The sequence below is a fragment of the Zonotrichia albicollis genome, chromosome 2 (genome assembly GCF_047830755.1).
Source record: "Zonotrichia albicollis isolate bZonAlb1 chromosome 2, bZonAlb1.hap1, whole genome shotgun sequence".
NCBI classification, from domain to species: Eukaryota; Metazoa; Chordata; class Aves; order Passeriformes; family Passerellidae; genus Zonotrichia; species Zonotrichia albicollis.
Genome location: NC_133820.1, coordinates 81209807 through 81229344, shown reverse-complemented (window position 1 = coordinate 81229344; position 19538 = coordinate 81209807). Strand labels below are relative to the sequence as shown.

Below are 19538 nucleotides of genomic sequence, written 5' to 3'. Positions count from 1 at the left end.
TTCCAAAAAATTTTTTAAGTTGCAAATATACTGACATGCCTATGTGTCATGAAAGGTGTGTGTGTTTCTCTGGAAAATGAAAGATGCTTTTTAACACCTGGGACAAAACAGTCTGTGTACACTTATGCTATTTCCCAAATTCTCACCAAGCTGTGAGTAGATTTGGAAGAGCTAGAGAGTACTTTGCATTTTATTACTTCATAGACACCAATTTATTGTATGAGAGATGGAAAAAGCAGTTTAAAATATCAATGTGTTTCATTAGTTAAAAAAATGATTAGCTCAATTATGATTCTTGCTTTTCTTCTAAGTTTCAACAACACTGTTTGTGCTACCCCCAAAGCTCAGTCATAAATCTCAGAAATCCTGATGATGAGTCCAAATCTTCTGTAAGACTAACTCTGTCCTTTGCAAAAACAAAAAAGGAGCTTCTAAATTGAGGGGGTTTGCTGTTTGGCTAATGGGGTTTTTCCTTTTTTTTTTTTTTTTTTTTTTTTTTTTTAAATTAGAACCAACTGTGCACTGTTGGTGCTGACCTTGGAAGAGCAGAGCAGTGCTCCGTTTGTACCAGCCCGGGTGCACACGCACAGTGCCGTTCATCCCTGCTGTGCCTATCTGCCTGCAGTGGCAGGAAGTTTGCAGGTCTGCTTCAGAGGGGTTTGGCCCTGTTTCCTCCTCATGGGACACAAATAACTCCCCTGGGCTTCAGCGAGGGTTATTCATAATCTACAGCAGGGGGTAAGGCTGTGCTGGTCACTCGGAGGGCCGCAGCCCAGATGTGGACAGCTGCTCTGTGCCACGGCTGCCTCTGCCCACAGGAGACAGGACCAGCCCACCAGGAGGAGGAAAGGCCACCCTGACGGACCTGCACCTATGTAAATGACAGAGAGGCATCTTGAAAATAAATAGGAAGCTGGGGGCAGCAGAAGGAAAGATATAGTCTTGGCAAAAGCAGCTTTGAGTCAAAGCAGACACACGGAATTATCCAATCACTCATACATCAGGCGGCTGGGATGCTGATTTATCACAGAATGGCGCATTTGAAGATATCCCTATATGTCTAAGTGGAAGAACTGCCAGCCCCAGCTGCTTTACAGGCTGGCTGCATGCCATTTAACTCTCGTCAATCAAAATCCATAAATGGCAGAAGGAGGTGAAGAAGAGAGAGAAAAGGGTAGTGGGAAAAAGAATAAATCCTGGAGGGAGGGAAGCAGAGATTTGTAGAAATATATGCTATACAGAGTGAATGTGAAAAGGCTAATATACCACCCAGAGCCTCTCTAGCCTTGCATTAGGCTTCATTTAAAATTCTTACCCATGCTATATGCACTCCAAAGCAGTGTGGGCTGGTCATTTTTACTTGTGTTTCTCCTAATTTGCTTCAGTTTTTGTTCATGAGCTGAGTGAATGTAACAGAGATAATTTTGATGTTTTTTCAAAAGCATGGAAAGGATCTTTTATGTGAACTCCACATTAATAATCAAATCTCTGAGGATGTCACACCCCTCATGTCTATGGATACAAATACTCCTGTAAGAAATTGTGATGAGAGGAGAGGAGAGGAGAGGAGAGGAGAGGAGAGGAGAGGAGAGGAGAGGAGAGGAGAGGAGAGGAGAGGAGAGGAGAGGAGAGGAGAGGAGAGGAGAGGAGAGGAGAGGAGAGGAGAGGAGAGGAGAGGAGAGGAGAGGAGAGGAGAGGAGAGGAGAGGAGAGGAGAGGAGAGGAGAGGAGAGGAGAGGAGAGGAGAGGAGGAAAAAAAGATTTGGTAAATAGAATTCATTTTTAATAGTTTAAATAAGATATCTGTTTGTATATGCCCTGAAACTGTAAATGTTAGAGTCTGAAAACATAACCTACAATCAGAAAACATGTAAGCAGTGGAAAAGATACATCAAGAATGGCTCATTACAAAACATTAAAGATAGAGATTCTGCTTTCCTCATCTATGTGGTAAGTTTTCAGCTGCCTATTTCTCCTAGTATAAGCACTGTACTTGTGTATGCATGAAGCACAATCAGTTATCATCACACTAGGCTGACCAGAACCACTTCTGCAAAGTTCCTTCAGCTATCTGACAAAGTCCAAAGGCCAAAGTTATCTTTAAGAAAAAAATCCACCTTCCTCTCTACCTGAAATATGAAAACCTTTCCCACAGCCCCCTCCCATTCCCTCACATATTGCTTGCTCTGTGAGCCAGTGCTATAGACAGAACTCTGTATGCTCACATTACTAGGCTAGACAATAAAACTTTCCCAGGGATTCTTGTTACATCCCAGAATTAGTCTAGTTTCTGTAATTCTCTCTCTCTGTTTCTGTATGTGCATATGTGAGCAGACCTGCCTGTACAGAAAGTAAGATAACAGTGTGTATGTGTGTGACTCAGAAAGGAGTGATAAAGCCATTCTGGTTGTCCTAACAGTTCCATATCTATGGTTTGTATAGGAGAAAATGATCTATTCACCCCTCTGACACGAGTATGAATTATAACAAGAATGTATATGACTATTTCCCTTTTCACCAGTGCATAATGAGAGCTTACTTCCCTCCTCCCCCTGCTTTAATAGGTTCCGAAAAATCCTTAGAGCAGCACCATCTGTGGATTGGAGGCAGATGTCAGCACTGAATTGATGACCTTGCTAAGTTGCTTAGGCCAACAGGTCAAGTTCTCCTCCCTTTTGCTCCTCCTTAGAGCTATTTCTCTATGTGAGAGAGTGCAAAACATGTTAACAAGGGTAATGTGTACCTGCCGGATGTGAAACAGCGTTATGAGCCACAATCCTGTCAGGAGAAAGAACAGAAAAAGGAGGATGGACTGGAAATGCCCTGAAAGTCTTTGCTCATTTTGAGTATGTCCCTGCCTGGGAGAGGCTCTCATTGGTTGGAGAGATGAGAAGTAATGCTATACATGATGCGGAAGCAATTGCCTGGGGTATGACAGCTTGAGGGAGGAAAAAGACAAATTCAGCAATATATCAGTTTATGACTCTTAAAAAGTAATGGCTTTAATCCCTGAACCACAATTTAAAATCTACTAAGTTTTACTGTCTTCTGCTCTAGTTTCCCTTATGGCAAAAAAAAAAAAAAATTTAAACTCTTTTAAACTAAACTTATGTGAGTTCCATCAAAGGAAGTATTAGGCCACTCTACTGCCAATAGCATGGGTGAGCAATACTGAATAATAAGACAAGTGGTATTTGTGTTGAAAATATTAAGCTTCATAACTTTGGAGTACAACATTTGCCCAGTTTATCCTTGGCTGTCCTGCACAAATGCTTTTCTGCATGTCCCTTATTTTGACTTTAACTGAGAAATATATTCTATATTTACTACAGTTTTTAACATAAACTGTTATACTATCAATTTAATTCAAAAGGATCTCTGTAGGAAAAAGTAGTATGGGAGTCTTTTAGTCCCCTAATAGTTCCTCAAAAACCACTGTAATATATATCTTAAAATAAAATTTAACAATGAAGGGCAAAATAATATTTTCAAGAAAATGTTATATAAAAATGTTGGGCCTAAATTCTGCAGAGGCAGACACCTCTTCAAAAAATCAGAAAATAATCATCTAAAGACCACAGAAATCACACTCTATGTGACTTGCACTATAATCGTTTTACTCTACCTATTAAGAGTGGTTTGTCAAACCCAGTCAATGATTTCCCAATCCAATTTACTAAACAAATAATAAACATATCACCTAACTCATAACACTGCCACATTCTTTAACTTATACATTTAAAACTAATTATACATTTTAAACTAATTAATGTGTTTTTCTTGGGTCCTTATATACATTTAATTTTTTTCTGTACAGAAATCACTCACAATACCACACACAAATTATAGCTATTCTCCTGTTTGAAATGGTTTCAAAAAACTCAAGATAGTTCTGTGCTCAACTCCTGTTAGCAATTTATAATTTTCAAATTTAAATAAACCAGTAAAAACCTCACAGTTTACCCAGTTTATCTACTTGCTGGTCTGTTCTTGATCTTGGACTGTTAATTTTTTCTCTTGTGATTTTCAGATCCTGCAAGATGAGAAGTCATGGGGATGTTTATAGCAACAGGCCCTCTACAAGTGGAGGGGCTTCTAAAGGATTAGTGGACTATTTTCAGCTGTCATGAGAGGAGAAAGCTGTGGCCATCCTCCAGAGAAATGGCATTAGGGCTGATACATCACACCTACCCGTGATCATCTAGAAGTTGTGGTTTATGTTGGTAGAAAGAGCAAGCACTCTCTTGGAAGGGTTGTTCAGCTCAGCCATGCTTTGTGCTCAGTAAAGGTGGGCTCCCTCGGACACTCGCCTTTGACTACAAAGGGAGACTTGATGACTACTTTGACCTAGATGCCCATGATTAGATGAAAGGTGTTCTAGAAACTTCAGGTTTGGCTCTAGAAGGTGAGGAGTTGACCTGTGGATCTAGGTTTGGCTTTTAGGAGGCGAGAGGATTCTTGCCCAAATACCCAGCTATGGGTTTTTCACTAAGAATCTTAGGATGGATGGATGGAACCTCCCTGTGAAACTTCAGTGAAAACTCAAGTGTGGTTTGCTTCATTAGCTCCTGCAGGTGTTTTTCAATTCAAGACAGGCTAGCAGAAGAAAAGAGAGGAAGCAGTAAAAAGGAGTGGTAAGGACAAGTGTGCTGAAGAGGTGTCTGGATGTCTCCAGGTCTTCCTGTGGCACATCTCAAACCATGCTCTGTCAGATGGGTAAAGCAGGTTACATCTTCTCTCTGGCCTTGCCTGTGGAAAATAGAGCATGGAAGGAGGAAGAGACTGCAAATCCTGTTCTCATTCTGATAAAGAGGTGATATGTCTGAATCATTTACTCAAACCCCTGGATGGCATCCCAGGACTAATAATGGATGTGCCTCACCACCCAAAACTGTGAATGCTTGAAAGGGGAAGATATCCTGCCACAGGGGGGAACAGAGGGTAATAAACATGGCTTGTGTCATCCTTCTAGCCCCTTCCTGGGTCTCACAATGACTTTTAGAATAACCTAACTCATCTGAATGTTTCTCAGCAAAATTAAATTTCATGGACGTGTGCTGCTTTTCCTGAGCTGAAACATTTGTGTTGATTGCTCTGTGGGATGAGGTGTTTAAAAGACTTCTTGATTGTACACTTATGGGCTACAGATTGCACAAGCATAAACATGCAAGATAAAAACAAACTATCCAAATGTAACTTTTGAAACCAGAATTTAGTTTAAAAATTTCAAAGCTTTTTGTGAAAACTGTTTAGGAATTTTCAGCTGTATTACAATGCAGAGAGGAAACAGTGTCCAGAAATTTAAGCACTGACTGTGCTGACAGTGTCTAAAGTATTTTCTAACACTTAGAAACAGACATATACTTCAGGTTAAACTCTTGTTTCTTCACTACAAATTAGTGCTAAGTATCACACAATTACATTTGTAGCTTTACAACCTTAATTATTGGCACAGAGATCCCAGTTCTTCAGAACTGAGTTATTTTGGGTTTCTCCTGACTATTTTTATTTTCCTGTTGATCTCTGAACTTGATCCAGCATTCCTTACTCAGGCTAAACTCCCACTAAAGTCAATTTTTCCTGAGCAGGAATTGCACGATCAGACCCTTTGTCCCAGAGAGGGTGGATCATCAAATTTCATTTTCTCGCATAAATCAGTGAAGAACTCTGTTAACAACGCCACTGAATGTCTTCCACTGCCCTTTTCTGTAAATTCACTTTGTTCCCTCCTCCTATGCCCTAGTCGGTCTTACACAAGGAGTTAAAAAGTCCACCCATTCAAAAATGCAAGGCTCTGAAGAAAAATATTCCTTATGATTATGGACATTATATGAGACATTAAAATTCTGGTGTTGTCTTCTTTACAAGGTATGGAAAGGAAAATAGGAAATAGTACAGTTCAGAGCCATTACTGTGGAAAACAGTGAAAAGAGGAAATAAAACAGTGAAAATTTAACCCATTCACACCTTCTTCTTCACCGTACATTGCATTTCAGAGCATAACATGCATATAATCAATTTGGACTTGGTTTGCAGCCATATATTCCCTAGTGGGGCCCTAGTATCTTCACCATGAATTTCAAAATAACTACACAAAGTGATGATAAAAAGTAGATTTTTCTGCTGGAACTAATGGTGATTCCTTCCGTTGTTTTGCACAGCATATGCTGTTCATAAATAATGTCAGAATTGGGCCAAGTCCCCTTAAGAAAGGTGGTCATTTAATGTAAGTAAATCCACATTAAATATTGAAGATCAGAAAAAAGCTGCCTTTTCAAAGAGGTCACTTTTAAGTGAAGGAAACAACAATGCATGTGTGCGGATGGCCAGTTCCACACTGGGTGACACAGAGTTAATGGCTCATAGAGAGCATATACATGTTTTTTAAAGATGTTTTATTGCTTACAAAAGGAAGTAGTCTAGAGAGACTGGATACATAAACTGGCTCCAGCCAGCTGCGGCTGTCAGGCTAGGAAGGATCCTGTTCAATTAGTGTTGTAAAATAAAATACTTTGTAAAGGAAATAAACACTATGAGAGCTAAGATTCATGCTTTCAAATATACACAAGGTTTGAATTTTTAATTAGGGCTGCTAATTACAGTCATCAGAAAGCAGAACAGAATAGATTTTACCTTACATTTAGCAGACAAGCTTTCAACCCCAGTGTATTTTTCAATTTCATTAATATTTTATGAAAATGGCCCTTGCAGCTTCAGCCTATTCTGTGCCTCCTACAAAACTGCCCCACATTATGGATGCCAATGCCTTTAAGCCATGTGCATTAGTGAGATGACAAAATGCAAAACAGCATCTTGTCAACCATTGCATCAATTGATTCTATTAGATAGTGTAAAAACAGTTGGGTGTGAGTTATAATTTAGCTGACACTAATGATGAAACAAGACACTGGCTGGGAGCAGACATTAGCTATAAGCCAGAAATTAATGCTTCTAATATTTTTGAACAAATTAACCTTAATGAACTGGCCATGTATATACTGTAGTATATACTGATAAGTCAATTAGTAGAGAATAGAGGTTATGTATATATAGATACATAGAAAAAAATGTATGGTTATGGAGAGTTCCAAGCATACAATGCTATTAAGAGCAATTCTACAGTAAAATCAGCTCTTTTTTACACTTAGATACATTCTAACACTAATGTGCAAATGTCCAGTCTTGGTAATTTCAGTGGAATTTTGTATGCAAGCAAGAACAAAACTCAATATGTCATCATACTGATAGACCAGACACAGTGTTGATGTGTTCACAGAAATGTCTTAATTTCACTGATATTTTACTGTTACAAACTTTGGGAGCTGGTTGTCCAATTTCTAACTGCTTTCATAATGTACTGACCAAAATTTAGGGTCTATTTCTTTTTCATTCGTTACTATTTGTGAGCAAGCTGTGATAGAGACTCATACATGTTATAAATCCAGTCACTGTCTAAAAGGATGCAGCAGTATTTTAATATAGATAATATGAGACCCTAAATTCTAGGAATTCCATTTACAGGCAGCCTAGAAAACAGAAGTGGTTAATTTATAAGCACAGAACAAAGGTAAGGCACTTGCCAACAATAGTTTGTTGGTTTAACTTTGACTTGCTTTCCTGGGAAAGAAGAAAACAGAATTTTCAATGTGAACTGTCAGCCCCACTTATGACAGGGCTTCACTAGTTAGGAATTCAGAGTTCCTCCTCCATTGGCAGAATGATGTAAAGAAAACCACCAAACAAAATTCTTTCAAGTTTCAACTACAACTCTACTTAAATAATTTACTTTTTAGTTTTACTCAGACTATTCTTTTTAAACTTAGTTGACATTTTCGTTGACAAGCACATTTTATTGCACAAGATCAGTAGTGGAATTGGCAGTGAAAAAGAGAGAAAGGGGAAAAAAATGGCTCTACTCAATGAGAGAACTACTATCTTGCCGTTGGGAAAAACAGTGCTGGCAGTGACCCTTTCTGAAGCCAGCAATAAGCGGTAAACCAGTCACTGGAAGAAGTAAAATATTTGGTAACTTTGAATGTTTCCTTCTCCTACAGGAAGTAAACCAGAGGCTGTTTAGCTAATACATTTAAATAAAGCAAACAAACAAAAAAAAAAATGGGAGTGAGCATAAAGCCTCTAAATTAATCTATTAGAAAGTAAAAAAGAAAATTATTAAATCACTGAAAATGTAAGTATTAGAGCCTTCCCTCTGAATTACTGAACTGTCATTAGAACTAGTGGAGAGAACAAAAATACATAACTCAGAGAAAAAAGAGGTGGAAATAACATCTCAAGGATGTTTTAAGATTTCTGTTTGTCATTTCCAAATGCATAATGCTGGATAGTGACCAAAAGAGAAGGCAGACTAAACAAAAGGTATTTTCAAGAAATTGATAGATATTTGCATTACATACTTAATGAGTGACCAATGCTTCCAAAGTGCCTTATGGAGGACCCAGAAAGAGCTACAATAACATCCCAACCAATATTCCATTCAAAGAGATCTGTTCCAATGAAGCCTCACATCAAAGCTGCTCTAGGAGTATTGAAGCTCTAGGCTGTTAGCCACACTATGAGCTGTGTGTAACACTAACTCAGGAACCAGGGTGAATATGTTTTGTGCCTTGTGTCCAGCTACTCAAATGAAAGCAAATCAATCAGTTTGCTAAGCCAATTTAATCATAAGCTGTTCTAGGTTTAATCCCAAAAGTTGCAAGGCTAATTCAGGACCCAATACCAAATGCTTATGCCATTGATGTGCTAGCAAAAGGTCACCTTGGTTTGATTTTTGTCCAGGTGGAGGTCTTGGGTCTTAAGCCAGACAATTCTCACAGTTCTGCCCTATTTTTCATATTTCTGCTCTGTGGGTAAACACTACCACACCACCCCTTTACTAAAGGTGTTGTGTTTCGAGATAATTTTTCAGGCTGGTCTCTGGAAAGAGCTGATGAAATCAGCTCTTTAAATCGGTGGGATTTTCACAAAGGAGTTCTTGACATAACTAGCATAAAAATAGCAAGCGAAATAAAATACATTTTGACTAGGTAGCTAATTTCTGAAAGTTATATGAATAATTAGGTGCAATGAATGTACAGTTCTCACTGCAGATTTTCTTAGATGCTTCTTCCAGAATATCTTCCACCATAACTTAGATGTTCCTACACCAATACTGGAAAACATAAGAGCAATGATGCCCAGCTACAAGCACTGGCCTGTCTTTTGAGTGTCTGTTTAACCCTTAACATTCAGCCTGGCCCAGCTTTGCTCTGTGTTGATTAGAGCTGTGCTAAATAACACCTGGGTATTGCTCAAGAGACAGAAAGCACTACAGATCTTTCCCTAAAGGAGTGTGAAGATGTCCTCTCTGATTTGTTGGAAAGTTTTAATAGGTAGATACAAGTCTTGCCATGACACTTGGCCTCAGGGAGAAGAAACAATGCCTGACCTGTGTTATTTAACAGCATAGGCGCTAAATTTATTTAGCCTCTGTAGCCCTTTCTGATACATTCTGCTAATGACCTTTGCACTGCACACAGCTGTGGGGTTAGAAACACAAAGGCATGCTCAGTATGAACTTGAGATGGGACAAAAGTATAAAAATGTAGAATGGTAGAAACCTAACTTCCTTGTGGCCTTTTAGGAGGAATCCAAAGCTGTCTCAAAACTTTGACCGACATATTTCCCTGTTCCTGAAATTTCCCCCTTAAAAGTTTCCACTTTACAGAACATACAGGTGCTCAATATACTTTATGGTACAGAGAAGAAAATATTGTCCAAAAGAGATCTCCATTAAATTTTCTGGTACAAACCAAGCCTATGAATATGTCCTAAAAATTCATAGCTCTTTAGGTTGATTGGATAAAGAAGGCCATAGTTTAGATTTCCATTTTCTGTGCTCCAAGCTCTCCAGTTTCCAGTGATCATTTCAATGACCTTACTGAGAAAAAAGTCCTGGTGAGGTAAAAGCAAGGATTTTCTAAGGAAAATATCAAGCTTTCTGGGAATCATGATTTTGTACCTTACTATCAGCAATTTCTTTTTTATGTGCACCTTGATTAGAGAACAACCACAGTAAAAAAAATTAAACCTTAAAAGAGACTTGCATGAGAATGGCCTATATGGGGACCAAACCCACAAGCTTGGTGTTATTAGCACTGCACTGTAACCAAAACGAAACTCCTCTTTGGAACAGTTTGATCCATGGATCACAATTCTGTCATCCCGCCATTCAGACATGTCCTTACTTCAGAAGTTAGCTAGGGACAAAGCATTCTGCAGTCCAGCTGTAATGCCCTCATCTGCCAAGGTTTACAGACCACAGGACATGACCAGGTTCTATGTTCCTACTCCCTAAACGTGTCAGCATCTGTCCAGCTTCGTCCAGTGGTCTGAAAATGAAGTGAGGACTCTAACCCTTCAGACCCATCCTCCATAGAATATAGAGGTACTTCTGCATGGAGAGAAGGGATACTGTGGTGCCAGCAGAGCAGAGCACTTGTGGAATTGTCTTGTCTCAGTTTTGTTGATTAGGATTCTACCATGTGAGCAGTCAGAAAAAATGTTTTCTGATATTTTAGATAAGGTTCAACCCTACCAGGTCTTTGTAACTTCATTAAGACCTACATAAAAATCCATAGCTCTCATGGTTGGTCTTGAGTTTTCAGAACAAGGTGGACCCCCTGACCACCCCAAAGGCAAAGTATGGAACAAAGAAGAAATTAATCTTTTCTGACCACTGACAATCAGTCTCAGCACAGTCACTGCTGCAATGAATAGAGCACTAATGTCGATAATTCCTTTTGTGAACCCCCAAAGTACCCCAAAGTTATGATGGAATCTATGAAGTTCTGTGGAAGACTTTAGATTGCCAGATCACATCAGGTCACAGCCTGGCAGCAGTTGTTCCCATGTGGAAGGCAACATCTCTATTTGATTCTCTAGAGCAAGCCTACCTAGATCATTCAAGGTAATGTCTTTCAGTGTTAGGAGATACTTGGTGCTCAAAACTCTCCCCAGTGTCAGGGGGTGCTGAAATCACTTGGCTACCAGCGTGATTCCTCTGGGAGGGCATTTGGCTGAAATTCCTTCCTAATGTTCTTATAAAAATAGATATGTGCTTTTCAACTCTTAAATCTTTGTTCAGTAAGTCCCCATCTTCAGTTTATGCCCTTATCCTTTGTTTGCTATCTCTTAAATAAATAGAAAAAATAAATACAAACATCAATTTTACAAGAAGAAAGCATTCATATATAACTGAGTAAGGGTGTATGCCATATATACGCAATCTTATCTGTCTTTGGGAACGATTGTGGGCTTTTACCACAGATTGTGCTGAGTTCGTCACATGCTACCAGTTAGGTACATGTGTGGAGTCTTGGCAAAAATGAGGGGGGCTCTGTGCAAGCCATTGCTAAGCCCTGTGTTTGGAGTGTAGTCCCTTGAGTCCATGTGTCACTCCTGTCCATTTCTGACCTGGTGACAGCATAAGGAATTCACAAAGACCCCATGCTTTGGTGAGATTCAGTCCATCTCCGACTTCATTAATGCATGTGATGAGAATACACACTACATTAAGACCTGTTTATGTGCATCCCAGACCTACTGAACCTATTTAATTTTGCTCTCCCAGGAATGTGCTCTGGGTCAACATGCACTTTCACCTGCCAGATACAAATTAGAGCACTGAGAAGATGTGTCCAGACAGAAGACTTGAGGGGATGGTGTCCCCAGGCTCCAAACTTTAAAAATGGCACAGGAAGCAGATGGGATTTTTCAGAATACACAAAAGCTTGAAGTAAGAGAAGCAAGCATAAGATTAGGAAAGGGAGGAAAACTACTTAAATATCTCCAGACCTCTATGCTGGAAAAGCTAGGGGCTGGTAACTAGGCTGGGGATTGTCCCATTACCAGGCTCCACCCTGACAAGTCAATGGCTAGGTGTCTTGCTCACTTATTTCCAACTGGATTAAGAAATAATTACAGCCATAGTAATGCTAACCCTTTCTCGAACACTTCTCCATGTTTTGCAGTGTCTTTCCACCAATCCATGCCACATGCAGTATGCCACTGCCCTTCATACTTTTAAGCATTTCATAATCTACACTGGGGTAATATCTTGCTGAAGGCGCTGTGTGGAGCAGCAAAGGCAAAGAGGTGGGAAAAGAGGGACTATCTGTACTTCTCTAGTTTGTGACGCAACTTGAGCAAGGACCAGAAGTTTGGGCTCTGTGTTTCACTTAGGAGGCAATAGGAATTTAAATGAATAAAGACCTCAGGAGTTTGCTGTGTGTAGTCAGCTTCTATTGCCCTGGTTTTTGCTTAGACAAAGCTTTTATCCTATTTACTTGGAGTTTTTTCTATGCAAAGTATAGGACTTCAAAACAGGACTGCAACAACAGATGCAGCATATGCTCTAATGAAGGAGCCCACATCTGACTGAAAAATGCTTATCTCTGTACTGCATTATATAAGAATTAAGGATGTAAGAGTCCAGCTCAGGAGCCAAAAGTTCTTGCATAACAAAAGAACAAAGAACCATAGTCCTAACAGCAAACTCCCATTAACCACAGCCAGAATTTTGCCTAAGATCTGAATAGAGGCTGCGAAAATTGCAGGCTTTAGCTCAGTGTGCACAAGGGGGTAAGATCACTGTTTTCATGTAGGCATGACTGAGTTGTGCTTCAGAAGCACATTTCATCATATGCATGCAGAAACACTGACCTTTCCGACCTATGAAACTTGCATCCTAGTAAACATTTTGCTCACCAAGGAGGAAAACACAAACCAAGAAATTCATACAGGGGGAAAAAAACCAATAAAAAGAAAGAAAAAAAAACCCCAAAGATTGTTTTATTTTTTCATATAATCACTAGAAGAATCATTTTATGGTGTTTCCCATGTAATTACTGCCAGACCTGTTTAGCAAATGTGAAATACTCATTAGCAATTACTTAACTATACATATATTAAAGCTTAATTAGTAAATAAATTAAGCATATAATTAATTGCTTTAATCACTCGGCTTTTAATATTGTAATTATCACTTGATACATTAAGGGCATGTTAAGAATACTTTTCTCCAAAAAATACATTGTTAATTAATCATTAAAACTTATCTTACTACATGCTCATTAATGATTTATTGCAGATGCTGGGCCAAATTCTTCTCTCAATTACAGAAGAGCTAACTCTGTTGAAACCAATAGAGCTTCACTTGCATAAATTAAAGGAGAATTTGGTCCTGCTAATTAAACTTAAAGTGTTTGTCAGACCATATCACCATAGATGGAAATCTGTAGTGTCTGCCTCATTTTAACCCAAGAGCTGCAAATTGCCTTTCTTTCAGGCTCCTTTGCTATGGCCAAGCATGGTCCTTCTGTAGCCTGAGCTCAGAGGCAACAAGCTGGGCTTCATTTCTAGCCCTGGCATTACCACTGAATTCCAGTGTGTGGACAAGAGAGTTGCCCAGATGCTCTTTAAGGAGACAACTGATTACTTCTAGGGATAAGCTCACCTTTTTTTTCCCCCCAACACCCAAAAGGAGCCTAAAAGTAACAGGCTCCAAGGATGTTAATTTGAAAGGTGATTATGAGACTCAGAGGTTAAAGGACAGTTAATGAAAACCAAACACAAACTCTAGCTACATTTTTCTTATCCTGGATATGGTTTTTCTATCTCAAATTTGTAATCTCCTCAGAAAGTGATTTTTTTTACTTGGAATTTGGTATAAATAAGGTATCTGCCAAAATGGGCCATATGGTCTTAGTTAGGGTTTCTTGGGGGAGTAAGAGTAATAATAGTGTGTGCAAAAGGTCTTCATACATAAACACTCATATTATAGATTGTTGCAGAGAAGGCAGGATGAGGAGGGGGAAGGAGTAAACAATTTTTGAGCAAGGGACATGTATTCATAGATATAGAGCACAGAATCTGAAGCCTTTGAAATATCAGTGAGAAGCCTTCTATGGGTTTCCTTTCACAGTTCCTGTGGGACTCTCCCAGGCACAGACTATTTGCACGAATGCAAAATCTTAGTTGCATAAATGTAAATGTAGAGTAAATTAAGAAATTGAGATTTAATGACAATGGGCTTATGGGCTTTGGAATGTGGATGTACATATGCAGTTTGCTATTTGCACATGCACTTATCTCCACCAAGGTCTCAAATCCTGATGAAAGCAGCCATTTTTCTGCTTTGGTGAAGGCAAACAGCCTTTAGTACCTGCTAGGAGGTGCCTTCTGAGACCAGCCCACAGTCTGTGTTAAAAAACTGATCTTCTCAATTTATTGCTATGTTTTGGGAGGGCTCCCAATATATCTTTCATTAGAACACACTGAAATCTTCATTTCTTTACTAAGATAGCAAAGAAACAAACACACTAATGCATACATGCACATATTCAATCTCAGCCTTTAAGTGACTGTTCCAGAAAGAAGAACAGAAAGAAAGTATTTAATTTTAAATGGTTCAGGATTAAGCAGACCTTTCTTCATAATAACTTACAGCAGAGTGTTTCAGTGCTTTAGCACACTACAATCTCTTATTCAGGACTGCAGGGTGAATAAAAGAAAATCCCTATCTTAGAATCATCTGTGAGTTTTGAAACCATGATTCGTCCTAAGAAAAACATTTTTCATCTAGTCCCTTTTGCACTGAGGGAAAGAAAAGTGACTTGGAAAAAAGAAGAGATTGTGGAGGCAACCTTCAGCAGTCACATTGCACTGGACCAATTTGTGATGGTAACAGCAACTACAGTCTTGTAGAGTCATCACATAACTCTAAATATTTGTGTTTTGTGGTGAACATTTCCCAAGTGGAAAAGACCATAGTGAATCTTGCTTAGATACCCTTCCCAAAGCTTAGAGGCCAGATCTAAGCAACGTTTAGGCATGTCCTAAGGGAATTCTAGGTCAGGCTTTTGGAAATGGAAGTTGTGTGTTTTCCAAGGGATGAAGAGGAGGCTTCACACTTCTGAGGTGCTCTCCATAGGCTTGAACTCCAATGACAATATGGTTAAAGCTACCCAGGTCCCCCACCATCATGGGTAAGTCTCAAAGTCAGAAAGGAAATCCTCTTGGGTCTCATTGCATCAGTCCTTTAAACAAGAAATAAAGATAGGTGCACGATGAAAATAAGTTTATAAAAAAATATGGTGCAAATCTAAGATTAAAAAAAATATGTTGTCCTTGCTCTTAAAGAATTCCATTCTTTGCATGTCCGATAAATTATTCCTTTGACAACTTCTTCTTTACAAGATAATAATGCTTTTTCCTATCCTGCGGGGACCTTCTCATTCCTGCACGTAGACAGTAGCAACTTGGCAGAACATATGTAGAGAGAAATGGTTCACTTATCTCCAAATTTATGTTAAAAGATACTTGCTTCTGACTGATTTATTTAGGTTTCTTCATTTTAAGAAAAAAATGGAAATACACAATAATTGACACAGTAAACAAGACAACCCAGGTCCAAGTCTATTGATACTACAAGCAATGTGCTCCTGTTCTTGACCATCATTATACAAGAGGATTCTAATGGCATTGTGAAATTACTCCTGAAAGAAATTCAACTTGATTGTTCTAATAGTATTTCTTTATACTGATTATGAGTGTGTATGTAGACATTATTCATCATAGAAATCAGTCTTCTTAAAAGCAAAATAAATATAATAGAAACATGCTGGCAATCTCCTTAAAATAAGCAAATAAGCAGTACTGGTTTGTGTTTTGACAGACAAAGGTGGTAATTGTTTTCCTGCTATAATTACAATTTTAAAATAAATTTATCTCAATGTCATGGGGAAAGGCTACCCTGGTTTAAATGAATATAGCTAAACTCATTCTTATTCTTAATATAAACTTAAGTTGGATTCATACATATTCAAATGTGTATGAATGTATTTATTACTGCAACTTAAAGCAGGAAATTATTAGTGACCAAAATCAAAGTAAGCAAGAGTTAAATTAGTGTAAAATGTTCCTGATTAAGGATGTGCCTCAATTAAATTTTATTACAGAAAGTACTTTCAATTAAGCAAATGCAGCTTTTTTTTCAATGCTCAAAAGGTCTATAGAAATACTTTAGTAAATCAATATTTTCTGAATCATTATTATATATTATATATCATAATTTGCATGAAAAAAGAGATCTGTAGAGTGCCATGCACAATTGGGATGGTTTAATGATGTCATCTTTGCATAGAGAAAAGCAATACACTGAAACAGTGGGCTTGGTTTTTTCTTTTCCTGAATATTCCAGCAAAGCTAAGGTAAGGATTGCTAGCATCTGTAGTTATGAAATTCCCTGTGTGTGCGTGTAGTACAAATAACATTTGAGCAAATCCCAGCTTGCAGACTTCAGCCATTTTCTTGTCACAGCCTACACTCTGGTCTTCCTCATGGGGCACCTGACTTGCACCTGCATTTAAGAGACCGTGGAAGCAGGCGTCCCGAAGGAGGCACCGAAACTTTTTGCGCAGGCATCGGAGCCGTGTGCCTTTGAGAGCCTCCAGTCCTCCCAACCTGCCAGTCCCCCTAAACTCAGCCAGGAGGGACTGCTCGGCCCTGCCCTCTCTCCTGGAGCTGTTTCTGGGGTCTGAGCCCTTCCCTCAGCGTGCTGCCTCCCTGCCCGTCTAAGGCTGGGGTACGAGTCAGGCACCTGGGGTACGGGAGGGTGGCAGAGGGCAGCTCCCAGCAATGCCTGCTGCAGCTCTCACACTTTGTCTCCTAGCTGCCTCGTGGAGAGTTTGCTGGTGCTCCTCACCCTGACATTCCTTAATCAAAAAGACTTGTCCTAGAGTAAAGGTACTTGTTCCTTCCTGGCTCAGATGGAAACACTACCAAAAAAACAAGGATTCCAGGTGGACCTCAGTTTATCTCTGATGCGCTACAAGCGCTCCTGAGTTTTCAAAGTGCACTGCAGGAGGGGAAATTTCAGGGTCTGATTCAGGTCATGGTTTGAAGTAAAATAGATTTTTATTAATAATCGTTACATCTATACATTTGTGGATGTTACCAGTGAAGGCAATAAGAAAAACAACTATAAACTTATAAAAAGAAGCATTTTATTCCTGCCCTTGCCACCACATGTTCTGGAAAGGAGCTATATTGGCTCTTTTTTAGCTAGTAATGTCTAATGCAGGAAGACAGGAATAAGCAGAGTAGAAAGCACCTGTCAGCTCTATTTCCCACTCTCCTTGATTAGCATGAAACATTAATAGGGCTCTCAGAAATTCTGGTCTGAAATGGGCTTTGCTTGAAAACGTGTCTGCCTTTACTGCACAAAAGCTGCTGTCATTAAAAAAGGGCAGATAACTAAAGAAGACTCTTTCTTGAAATTTATACCATTTTTTCATACAATGACAAATTATTTTAATAATAGGAATCGCACACTCTGCCATTTGTATAATGTTTCCCATAAAATTCTCCCATTAAATTTGCTCTTCTACTTGACTCATATCTTTTTAAAAAAATGACACACACAAAATGATACATCACACATTCTTACAAAGAATTGGAAGTGAACATACTGTAATGGGTTAACATACGTTTTAATAAAATTTTCATTGTTGCACATTTCACTTTTCGGTACTGAGAGCCAAGGCTGTACCAGTAACCCCAGGCAATGCCTAAGGATAAAACAAATCATACGGTAGTGAACTATTTTCACCTATTTATCCTTCTACTGAAAATATATTCATAAATACAAAATGAAGCTAAGATACGTAGCCAGTAACATTACACATAACAAAGATATTCCCTAGTATTTTTATTCTATTATTTTTTAATAATGTACCTTCTGCATTTCTGAGATACTTCAGCTTCTGTTTTTATTCCTTACGTATCTTGTAAGGCACCAAACCATTTTAATTTTTGTCTCCCCAAAATGGGCAGTAACAAATATTTTAATCTATGGACTGGAATCCTATTGCACAATCTATTATAGAACATGCACTAAAAGTCAAAAATGTACACAGGTCTATTTATCTAGCAAGTGGAGTTTTCTGAAAAAGAAACTTTTGATTTGTGGCATATGTAGGTTTATTTGCATGTAGACAGACAATCTGCCTTAAAAGATCTGTGTAATCAAAAACGTTCCCGTACACATCAGCATATTAACTACATGCTAGATGGAGTTATCTCAGAGAATAAATACTGAAATAAAAAAAAAAGATTTTCCCTGAATATTCATTTTACTATAGAGGCATTGCACAAATTAAAAATAATAGGTTTTGTTTTTTCATTAGTGCATAAGAATTCTGGAATAATAATTACATTTTATTGACACAAATTAAAATGATGTGGTGACAATAAATAAAGCTAATTCAAGTTGCACCTCAGATCTAATTTTTGTGATTGTTTATCTTGTTGCCTAGGATCAGATATTTAAAGGTGAAATCAAAAACACAGATGTTGTAAATAAAAAAGAAGCTGATGTAATTACTCTTTATTTGAAAATGCACATTTAAGATTTCAAATTTTAAAATATCCAGATCTTCTTCTCCCCTTGCTGTCTCCCTTCTCTTCCCAAGTCTGATTTCACAGAAAAGATGTTTCAGATTGTCTCCTAATATGTTACTAAAAACCATGTGTCTGCTATAAGAATGGTTATACAGAATGAAATGCAAGTATATTTATTCGACAAAGCATCATAAGAAAGAAAAACAAAGTGAGTTTAGAGACATCTTGTAAGTCTTGAAATACTTGCTTCTAATAGCAAGAAATCTTTCTGATTATACATATCACAGGGAAATATATCATGAAAAAAACTTAGAGTACTTATAATTTCACACTGATTAATGTTTTTCTTTATGTATTAAAATTATACATAAAGGATTTTCTACTCTTTTTTTCCTCATTTTATTTTATAAATGCATAACTTCTCATAGAAAGCAGAGATGAGGATAAAATTATTTAGGCATTTTACCACTCTGCTTACATATGAACAATGCTGGTGAGGAACTTGCTGTTCTTCATAGGCTCAGCTAGCATTACTAGAATTTACATTTCTACATTTTTTGATGCATCCCAATAGTCCAACCCAGAAAGAGAGAAGATGAGTTGAAGAGAATTCTAAAAAAATTTGCATGAAACAGTCAGTAACAACACACGAAAAATGGCAAAGGAGAATTCTGATGTGTGTGCATGTGTTGCTTGCTTTCTCTCTCTCTCTCTCCCTCCGTCCCTCTTTCTCTTTTTACTTCATGCAAATCCTTCCTAATCTAATACCAACCAATAAGTCTATAAGAAACAAAATTCAGCTCCAAAACTGTTGCTTTATAGCAAGAGAATACAAGGTACAATGCGTGTTTGCTAACTACGGTGCATTTTCTGGTAAAAAATGCTTTGCAGTCTGCCGGCTTGTCAATCTTTAATAGAAACTCATCAATTATTTGTGGGCAGGAGATTGAAGCAGCTAATAGCTCAAATATATTCCTCTATTTCATTGCATCAGTAGCTCTAAATTAATGCCTGTATTTTCCCCCACTAAAATAAGTTAAAATAAATAAATAAATGAAGATGTAAAAATGTATATGCATC

General features: G+C 38.2%; 1 long non-coding RNA gene across 2 annotated transcripts in view; it reads right to left on the bottom strand.

Annotated features, from left to right (window-relative positions):
• Positions 1–19538, bottom strand: part of LOC113459350 (uncharacterized) — a 179523-nt gene that overhangs the window by 157010 nt on the left and 2975 nt on the right. The window lies entirely within an intron of this gene.